Raw genomic sequence first — 9,398 nt, 5'->3', positions numbered from 1 at the left:
TGGTGGCACAGATGCTGTTTCATCCTTTCCTACACTGAAATGCCATAGTTTGTACATCACACTTATCAGTAGAAACCACATTTGTTTAAGCAAGTCAGCCATATCAGCTATGTTTTTTTTAAAGGCAGTAAATGAGGCTGAATGAACTGTTTCGCTGATTGCCGGGTGTAGAGGTGCTATGGATTCCTTCCATGGTGCTGAAAAGAAAGCTCTGCTGTTGGTAGAGCTTTATGTAGGCCTTAACAGTTTGTGGGCACCGCTTTTCATCGTTATCGTGCAATTAAGGTATTGTTTAGTGTTGTGTTATGTAGTGGCTTTGCTGTCATGCATCTAAAAAAAAATTGCTTGAATTAGCCCTACATAGATTTACATGCTAAAATCGCCACTGCCCTGTTAGGTAATGTGTTTTCACTTATTGCATCTGTATGCTTGTTGCGTTCTCCCTGGTGTAGTCGTTCGTTCATGAGCTGGCTGCTCATTCTAAATAGTATAATCTAATCTGTTCAAAACAGTGGCAGCACATGCAACAGATCGCTTTATGCAGTATATCTTCTCAAAGAAACAACCGGTAGTTCGAAAACTTAGCATCATATTTCTGTCATGCTGCTTTGTTGACAACTCCAACCACCCCGCGCCCCAGGTATTCAGCCAATCAGCGGCCGGGTTGTGTTTCCTCTGAGATGATAACACAGCACCTGCTGCCTCTGCTTCCTGTCTACGTCCCTGTCTATGGGCCCTTCCTCCTTGTCAGCCCAGCAGCATGTGGTGAGACACTGACCCTGTTTAGCGTGACCGCTGGGTGAGGCAAAATGTTGAGGCCAAACTTTGACATACACGCACACGCGTACACACATGTGGAAACACACCATGTTCACATATTTGCGCAAACACTCTCACACACATTGACACACATGCACTCACTTTACTCTCTCTACTTTACTAGCCCAGGCAGAAGACATCTATATGGGTTCGTTAATACAGGACTAGTAAAGGCCCAGTGTACTTTTGTGAAATTTTTTTAACTTAATGTATTGCTATTTCAGTGTTTACCAGCATTTATAACTTGTCTGATAATTATCTGTAAAAAACAGTTTATCTGATAATACTTGTGGAATATAATAATGCTTGATAAATGTTTTCCAGTTTCTTGAAATACTTTGCAAATGCAACTTATTTCTATGTGAAAACTGAAATGGTGTATTCATTCTTTTCCCATTTTAGTAGATGTTCTTATCCAGAGCAACTTACAGTAGTGAGTGCATACATTTCCATACTTTTTGTTCTTCATGTTGGTCCCTTGTGGGAATCGAACCCACAACTGAGCCACATCATCAAATCATCACAAACCACTTGATGTCTCAATGTACTCAATTACTGTATTGGTCATTGTTTTTCTTCAGGGTGATGGAAAGTCTCCAGGTACAAACCCCAGCCTATGTACAATACAGTAATGCACATTTACATTAAGTGGTTTTTAAGGAAAATTAAATTAATACTTCACAAAAAGTGGTTGTTTTCATTGATATTTGATTAAGAAAAATATTTCATTTGATGTGGATGTTTTGTGTCTTCGCCCATAACTTTGCACCTTTTGATGTAAATGTTTGAGGACAGGGTTTTGTTCTTTCTGGATCCCATTTGAATGGTGATCTCAGAGAAAGGGACAGGGCAACGACTCTTACAATTCCAACTATTGAACCCAGCAAGATAATGTTCTTAATAAAACAACTACCGTTTTTGCCAAAACTGAGATGCTGAAAACGATTGTTTGCTCCTACTACAGACGTCTATATGGGTCTGCTAATACAGGACTAGTAAAGGCCCAGTGCACTACTTTGGTGATTATTTTTGAGTGGGTGCTTCACACCCTCAGCACCCTACTTTGTCCCTTGGTCTATATCTCTTGGTCCTTGGTCCTTGCTCTGAGTGTGGTGGGTCCGCATATTTCTGTGAGTTGTTTCTTTTGCCCCATTCCCTAAGAAGAGAGCTTACTGATGGATGTGAGAATCTGATGCCTGGTGGTAAAGCTCTCCTGTCAGGAGGTATTATAGGACCATGTTGTGACGGAGGACAGTTGGAATGCCACAGCGTTGATATCTTAATCTGCTTCTTTCAGGAGGTGACTCCTGTTGAAGTGGTCAGGCGGGGACACGGGTGACCCATGACGCTGGCTGGCAGGTACGTCTGGAGGAGAGGACAGGCCCGGACACCTCTCGCCTGCCCCACCCTGACCTCTTACCCCTGCAGGAGGAGTGTGTTTGCGGCGTGTACAGGTTTTAAAAACCGATGTTAAAGCAGCCATCATTACACTGAGAGGTTGAGCTGTGGCGGGGTAATGTGTGTGCTGAGTTACTCTGTCTGTTTGTAAGGCCCTCACCAGGAGTGCGTGTGCTGTTGACATTCTCTATTTAATATTTTTCATCAAGACCCCAAGCCCTGTTACAAGAGCCCTTTTGTTTCCTGATTTGTTTGTACACTCTTTGTGTGTATGTGTGTATATGTGTGTGTGTTAGACAGAGAGAGATGGCGAGAAGTAGGGTAAACAAGTGTGTAAGTTTACGCACGTCTATTTGTTTACTTTTTTCTCAAACTTTTCAAGTAGAAGGTCGTTTTTCTGCTCTCCCAACCATTGTCCATTCTGGGGTCTGTGGGGGGGGTCTGGGGGGGGGGGGTCTGGGGGTGCGAGGACTGGAGTGGTCATCATCCAGCTGCAACTCCCCCCTCACTGGCACCTTTTGTGCAGGGGACCCTGACGCAGCCTTGAATGCAGGTCACCGCAGGTTACTGACAAAGCTCTGTGAAAAGGGAGTTTTGTGTGCGTGTCTGAAAGGAGCGATGCGCACCGTTAAAAATAGCCTGCCAGCCTGTCAATGCAGCGCCATTAAAAACAGCTGGGCTGGGCTTCTTCCTCCATTCAGCCAGTGAAAGTTGATTCTCTCATTGTGCCTCTATCTTGTCCCAACTCCTCCTTTACTGCCTGCTTTGTTACCCGCTTTGTTGTAGCGCCGTCGCACCGGCAAAGTCAGCCTCATAAAAGGAGTTCATTTTGGATTCACTGCCCTCCGATGAACACTGGGAACTTTCTTGTTTTGTGTCTTGATCCATAACTCTATGATCACTCATTGGCCTGCCAATCTGTCTTTAAAGATTCTTTACATAGAATTTCCTCCTACGCCTTTCTTTGTACACATTTTGCTAGTTGACTCATGTAGGTAATCAGCCTAATCACTCACTACTATGTTTTAGTCTTTGGTTACCTATTACACCTTTCCAAATGCCAGGTAAACCTTCTCTTAATTAATAGTAGAAATGATAAAAGACATTCATATGTTATCCATTAAAAGACAATGTGCTCTCAATTCACTTAAGAGGAGTGGTGTCAAAATGCGACAAATGAATCAACTCTTATTTGGTGGTGGGATGATTTTGAAAAGCAGAGTGTTTGTTTTGATGGTGCTGTCAGCAGTGACACATCAGATCCTTCAAGGGATTGACTCAGAACCTCTGAGCATACAGGTACAGGTAAACATGGATCCCACCCATGGAGCAGCTATCCGTCAGTGTGTTCGATGAATCAGCTAGACAGCTAGGCAGCCAGTCAGTCATAGGGGCTAATTGATGGGGAGGGCAGCCTCATCTCCATGGCATAGCCTGCTCTGTCAGATGTTTTCAGGAACTAATCGTTTACCCTGCTTGTCATTTTTCGCTGCCTCCTATTGTTCTCTCCCTCTCTCCACTTCTTTCACGCTCTCTCTTTTTCTCTCTCTCTTTCTCTCTCTCTTGCTCTCTCCAGGGCCATCTTACTTTATCTGGTCGCCTTAGTCGATGAGAGAGACCATCTGAAAGTCTCCAAAGTGCTTTACTTATCATATCTCTATTGTCATCTCTTTATCGTTTAAATCCTGACCCTCCAATCTAGGTCGGGTCTCTTGTTCAATCGCTCAGTGCTGCTGAGACTCCTGGGTCCTCCATCTCAAGAAAACTGCTACTGCATTTTCCTCTACACTTTTGGACATTTTGACCAGATTCATTAAGAGACTTCTCTCCCACTATTTATAAGGTGAAAAACACAAAATAATTGGCTATACGATTGGTTTCTTTATAATCAGTTTTCCTTTTTAATCTGTTTTCACATTTTTCATTGTTGTCGGGATGAGATGATGTACTGTGGCTGTTTTTTAATTCAACCTTTAGCCAGGTAAGTAATTGGGAACACTCCCCCCCCCCCCCCCAAAAGGTGATGATATGCAAGATTTAAAACATGACTGAAAAATGCCTGATCCAATGTTGTTCCTAAAACGTATTTACTGTGAACCTTTCTCCTCTCTGAGCCTTTTTCTTCCCCTGCTCCTGAATCCTTCTCTTCCCCTCCCATGCAGTCCTTTTGTTTATGTCTCTGGGTGCTTTAGTCCAGTCTTCTCCTGCCTCTCTTCATTTATACGACAGGTGAGCCAGCCCAGCTGCTACCTGTATGAGCCTACCTTACAACAGCTGTCATACAGACACACACACACAGACACGCATGCATACACACACACAAATTTAAAAAATATATAAACATTCTCTGCTCCACACCGAACCATAAAGATGCACATTGCATCTAGATATTATAAAACAAACAACTGAATGCCTTGTAGGCCAGTGAATTTCTGCTGATGAAACTTCCTGTTCATTATTATGACTCTTACATCTCTTTTTAATGACTTGGCTAGACTAGTTGATGCATCTCTGTCATTTTCCATGCACCATTGTGGCAGTCATAACATTCAGCCCTGAGATTTACCTTATGATGTGACTCAATTGCAGGAGACCAATAGATCAGTATTTACTCAAGTAATTGAACGACGGCGAGGCATCTAGCTGTACACCTGTCATTTGCTTTGAGTTCAGACGTGACGATCGCTACAGAGAGGTCTCCTGCCTGCCCTTTCTCGCCCCGACCTCTCTCCATTACCCTAGCAGACAGCCTTTGTCTAAGCGCCATGTGGAAAATGAATACTCACTAATGGGTTGAGCAGCATGGCACTGTGAAGGAAGAAAGGGGGCAGCTGACAGACAAGGCGATTGGGGGGAGGTGCAGGTGGAGGGGAGTCAGTAGACTGCATCTATTGCGCCTACCTGTCCACACCTACCTGGCCGCAGGTACACCTGTCACTGAGAATAAATCAGATACCAGATGAAATTCAAAAAATCCCACTGTTCCAGGGGGGAAAGGTGCTACACAGTACACCGAATGTTACCTTCTGTTCTATGTTCGTTATGATGTTATACGGCAGTGGCATCTGCTCTAACCAAGAAGATTATAACTCTGAGTAGCATAGTCAATGAAGGGAAGTTTATGTCCAAAGCTGATCTATTTTTAGACTAGCATGTATCCTTTGAGACAGATTTTCTGAAGTCTGTGTGGGTCAAAAGGTATTCGTCCTCTTACCTTATAACCTAATAGCTTTTTACCTTATAACCTAATCATTTATTTGATTGCTCTTCTTGCCTAGGAAAAATCTGCAGATGCCTGATGTGCAGAGATAGTGCCGGGCCACTTACTTGACGGTCGCTGTGCTTGGAGTCGGCCCTGCAGTGACCCATGACAAGTGTGGCTGTTGTGTGCGTTGCCACCTCCAATGTGCCGCTATTAAGATTTTACCACTGCTCGTAAATTTGCTCACTTTGATGTAGCGCATGTCTTTTCAGTCAGCTGATCTAAAGAGACTAAATAGAACACCTGATACTGGGTTTTATATCTATACATTTTACAGAGTTCTTTGATATCTTGAGCAAGATTAATTAAATCCCTTCAATTACGAACTTCTCAAGGTAACTGTCCAGTGTTTCCAGAGTTCTATGAACTATGACCTATAATTAATTACAATATTAGTGAAATAGTTTTCCTTCCAAAAAATGGTAATCAGGTATGTTAATAAGCAGCTTTTCTGTGTTGGAATGGTGTGGGCGTACCCCAACAACAGAATGGTGTGAGTGTATACCGGTCATCTTCCTCTAGACCACTGATGGCCAGCTCATCCTCCACAGAAGTATAGCATCATACTCTATGAGGAAATAGCAAGCATTTTTGAAATGGTCTGTTTGAGATACAAGTTTGATGTGGGGTTTTTGAAGTGCTTTTTCTCCAATTTATAATTTGGCCACGAATACACAACTATAGGACGGTTCAACAACATTATTTGTTAACAGAATATGAACTTTTAAAAGTTTGACTTTCACTGGACTGTTTTAACAGTGGAACTGACAGCATTTTAGCAATATGAAATCTTATTAAAATCTGTTCATACACTCTTAAAAAAAAAGGTGCTATCTAGAACCTAAAACGTTCTTTGGCTGTCCCCATAGGAGAACCCTTTGAAGAACCTGTTTTTGGTTCCAGGTAGAACCCATTTGGGTTCCATGTAGAACTCTTTCCACAGAGAGTTCTACATGGAAACCAAAATGATTCTACCTGGAGCCAAAAGGGTTCTACCTGGAAACAAAAAGGGTACTCCTATGGAGACAGCCAAAGAACCTAAGAGTGTATACACCCCAGGAAGAATATGACACATTCGATATAGTCATTTTCACATTTTCATTAAATTCATAGAATGTTTGGGAATTACGTGTACTTACGTGTACTTTTGAGAACTGAATGGGAACTTGCCTGCCTGCCAAATTTGCTTGACAACTAAGATATATGCTAACTGTGGATAGCAGTCGTTCAAGTTCAGCATAGCTAGCTAGCAAAGTGATTCACATTTTTGCTAGATAACCAAATGACATTTCTAGCTGTAGCCACTGAGAAATGATATGAGGGGGAAAAGTCGGTCACTACCCCACTCCTCCAATGACATCCTCCCAGCAGCTAGCTAGCTAGTTAGCTAACGTTAGGCTCATTGTTTTTAGCTTGCTAAATAAATAGGTAGCTACATAAATAGATATGCTAGCCAAGGGGTATCAAACTCAATCAGTGTATTGAACATTTGGTGCACTCATAATGTCTTGTGGTTGAGTAGCCAGACTAGGCTACTACTCAAATGTTGCTGTAATAGGCCTACATGTTTTACCTTTGCATGGTGTTTTGCTGCAGGTTTAGTGTTTTGGTTATTCATTGTCAAGCTTTAAAAAGCGAAGCCAGACTGCAACATTTTAGTAGCCTAGCTAGGACTGTGGCATGTGTCTGTTCACTTTCCCTCCACTGCACGCTACAAACAGGAAAAACTAAAGCAGTGCAATCGAAGTTGAATTCCCCAATGCAAGCACATTAGGCTGTAATTTCATGAAGTAGATAACTCTACTTTTTACTTATTTATATTCGCTTGTTTGTCCTATTCGGTCCAAGGGCCTGTTTGATATGTTCACTAGCCTATTAGCCAAGTTATGACTGACTTGTGATCATTGCCCTGGCTAGTTGGATTCAGTGGAGGCTGCTGAGGAGAGGACGTATCATAATAACGGCTGGAACGGAATAAATGGATTGGCATCAAACACATGAAAACCATGTGTTTGATGTATTTGATACCATTCCACTAATTCTGCTCCAGCCACTGCCACGAACCCGTCCTCCCCAATAAAGGTAACACCAACCTCCTGTGGGTTGACTGTATTGACATTCCCAGCCTTAGTTACAGTCGTCTCTTTTTGTTCAAAATATTGAGTCATTGAAACTGAAAGTGAATGGGTGGAGATAAAAAAAAACAATGTTCCAGGCCAGCTGGGATTTATAACCTGATAGAAATATTTTTCAGGCTTCCAACAAATGTATTGGTGAATTATATTAATTATGCATTGAACTGCATCCATCTATTCTCTGAAAAATCCCATGGAATTTTGAGTCAAATATAACATGTTTTTAAAACCTTTTATGAAGTTGGTTTTGTAGCATAAACTGGGAATGTGATATTTCTGACTGATATTATGATTGTCTGTTGGTTTAATGTCTGCAAAGTAGTTTAAATGCTGTCAGTTCCACTTTACATATTGCATGCATTTGTGGGAAAGTGATTTATTTCAGTGTATAGCAAACAAAAAGCATATTTCCTTGTAACTACAACAACTTTTTAAATACAAGTTAACACTATCCATCCCTTGATCACCTTTTCTAGATAAGAGTCAAGTACATTGACGGTGTCAAGTACATTGGCTGTAAGCTTTCCTTTCAAAGAGCAACTCACCATTAATGAATGACGTTTTCCACAGAATGGAATATTCTTTCGTTGTATGTGTAGGCCTGACAAAAGACTAGGGGTTAGTGCAGTGCATTGCAGCTCAGGACGCACTTTGCTCTTTTCAAATTTTAGCATTGTGCCTGTGACATCAAAAGGGCCTTTGAGCGCGTCGCTATGTTCAATGAGCTTTCATCTTTTTACCTCATTACAACTTTCACAGTGGCACAATGACTTGGCAACAAAGCTGTTGTCTGAAATCCTCTCGAGATGTTAGGCCCCCACGCTTTGACTCAACTCCTGCATTTGAATTACAGTAAGATCCCTGAAAGTGAGGATTCGTAACTCCTCAGATCAGACTCTTCACGATCACATCACAGTAAATCCCCACAGGGATCTTCTGCATAACATGAGTTGAGCTGATCAATGGGTCTACTTCGTTAGTTTCTATTGAGGCTTGGACACCATGTCCACAAAGAAAGCTTACTAGAAGTGAAACGTACTGTTTTTCTTTAAACAGTCTTCTTACCAAAATAATTAGAAATGTTTGCAAATTGAATGTACCAGGTAGCTAGAATAAACAATTGCAAAGAATTTCAGACACGAAAAGTTAGACAATATTATATTTCTTCAAAATAGTACTTTAAATTATATATAGTGTTTTTATTCTTAGAATATAAAATGGCATTTGGGCTTTTTTTTCATTTCCAATATTCTATATCAAGACCCCAATATTTCTTCAATCAGATTCAGAAGGAAAACAAACACAGCTTTGAGTGAGCCCCTGGAGTGTGTGTACACACACACACTGAGAATTGGGCTCAAAAAGTCAGCTGGACAGTAGAGTTCCAGAGGTACTGCTGACCTAGTTTTGATCTCTGTCTGTCTGTCTCTCTTTATCCCTCTTGTTCTCTCTCTGCTTCTCTCACTGTCTCTCTTTCTCCCCCCCCCCCCCCTCTCTCTCACTTGTTCTCTCTCTGCTTCTCTCTATGTCTCTCTGCTTCTCTCTATGTCTCTCTTTCTCCCCCCCTCTCTATTGTTCTCTCTATTCATCTCTCTCAATTACATTTCAATTTAAGGGCTTTATTGGCATGGAAACATATCTTAACATTGCCAAAGCAAGTGAAGTAGAAATAGACAATAACAATTAACAGTAAACATTACACTCACAAAAGTTCCAAAATAATAAAGACATTTCAAATGTCATATTATGTGCAAATAGTTAAAGTACAAAAGGGAAGGTAAATA

Source organism: Salvelinus fontinalis, chromosome 16 (assembly GCF_029448725.1).
Source record: "Salvelinus fontinalis isolate EN_2023a chromosome 16, ASM2944872v1, whole genome shotgun sequence".
NCBI lineage: Eukaryota > Metazoa > Chordata > Actinopteri > Salmoniformes > Salmonidae > Salvelinus > Salvelinus fontinalis.
This window is presented reverse-complemented; position numbering follows the sequence as displayed.